The 1659-nt window shown below is 44.7% G+C and overlaps 1 non-coding gene across 1 annotated transcript; it reads left to right on the top strand.

The window, feature by feature from the left end:
• Positions 1-941: 941 nt before the first annotated feature.
• LOC116908356 lies at positions 942-1072 on the top strand. Its single transcript, XR_004388906.1, has one exon. It is a non-coding gene; the product is annotated as a small nucleolar RNA SNORA3/SNORA45 family (small nucleolar RNA).
• Positions 1073-1659: the final 587 nt, after the last annotated feature.

The following is a 1659-nucleotide window of genomic DNA, read 5'->3' as shown; positions in this document are numbered from 1 at the left end:
TTGTGAGCCAACATGTGGTTGCTGGGGATTGAATTCAGGACCTCTGGAAGAACAGTCAGTGCTCCTAACCGCTGAGCCATCTCTCCAGTTCGTGGTTGGAGTTCTTTAGTACCCCTTCCCCCACCAAAGATTTTCTTCTCTCTCCTTGAGCTCAGAGCCTGTCTCTCCCAAAATGACCTCTAGAGGGCAGCTCAGAGCCGTTCTGCAACAATGAATTTCTCTACGGAAACATGTATTAAATCATGAGTGAGAGCAGGTGGTGTCTTCCGCGACAAGACTGCCTGCCAGGCAGATATGAGGCCCTAGGTCCAATCCCAGAACAGTAAACAAAATAAAACCGCTAAACCCACCATCACCATCACCATCGCCACCATCACCACCAAAAGACTGAAAAAACAAATAGCTGCAAGTGAAGAGAAGGGATTTTAAAAAATTATTGTTATAAATTGTGGAGTTTTAAATATTACGTGTGTGTGAGAGTGTGCATGTGTGTGCGCCCTCATGTATGTGTTTGGTCATGTGTGTACCATGGCAAGAGTGGGGACATGAGATGCAGTAGAAGGTGGCTCTCCCCCTCCACTATGTGGACTGCAGGGATTGAATTTTGGTTGTCAGCATGATGGCAAGTGCCTTTACCTGATGAGCCATCTTGCTGGCTCCGTTTTGTTTTCTTTTAAAAACAGGGTGCTGCTATGTTGCCTAGGTTAGCTTTGAACTCCCAATCCTCCTGCTTTAGCCTCTTTAGTGCTGGAACTGCAGGTATGTCCTGTGCCTGACAAGGAAACTTGTTTTGTTTTGTTTTGTTTTTTCGGAGCTGAGGACTGAACTCAGGGCCTTGCGTCTGCTAGGCAAGCACTCTACCACTGAACTAAATCCCCAACCCCAAGGAAATTTGTTTTAAGCTAGAGAACTATTTTATTAGGGTTTACAAAGAAAAACCAGCTGAGACTTGGGTCACATCCTGACATGGCACTTATCCTGGCGTGCTAGAGCTCTTGAAGAAAATCTGCTGGTCTTCATTCACTGATAGGCGTCTTCAGTGTCCCTGTTAGTGCCCAGATTAGAAACATGTCTTATCTGGGGCTGCACATGCTGTACTCCCAGAAGTATGGAGATGCTGTGGGTAGATCCCTATAAGGCCGTATGGATCTATATTTGAGTTAAAGGCCAGCCTTTACATAGAAGTCAAGTCCTACCTGAATCTTGGAGTGTAGTATATTGTGAATCTTTTTCTATTCTAGAAAAGAAAAGAAAGGAAAAGAAAAGGAAAGAAAAGAAAGGAAAAGGAAAGGAAAGGAAAGAAAAGAAAAGAAAAGAAAAGAAAGGAAAAGGAAAGAAAGGAAAAGAAGGACCAGGGCTGAAGACATAGTTCTGCAGAGAAGAGAGCTGACTGCTCTTGCAGAGAACCTGAGTTTGGCTCGGTGCACCTACATCACATGGTTTACAACCACCTGCAGCTCCAGTTCCAGAGGCTCAGATGCTATCTTCTGGTCTCTGTAGGCACCTGCCTACAGGTGCACAGGCACACATACCCTAATATATATATATATATTTTTTTTTAATGTTTAAAAGGAAAACTGAGGGCTGACAAGATGGCTCAGTGTTTAAGGGCAAGCACTGCTCTTGCAGAAGACCTGGGTTCAGTTCCTAGCACCCGTG

The sequence above is a fragment of the Rattus rattus genome, chromosome 8 (genome assembly GCF_011064425.1).
Source record: "Rattus rattus isolate New Zealand chromosome 8, Rrattus_CSIRO_v1, whole genome shotgun sequence".
NCBI classification, from domain to species: domain Eukaryota; kingdom Metazoa; phylum Chordata; class Mammalia; order Rodentia; family Muridae; genus Rattus; species Rattus rattus.
The sequence above is the reverse complement of the archived record's forward strand: the minus strand, read 5'-3'. Positions and strand labels throughout refer to the sequence as shown.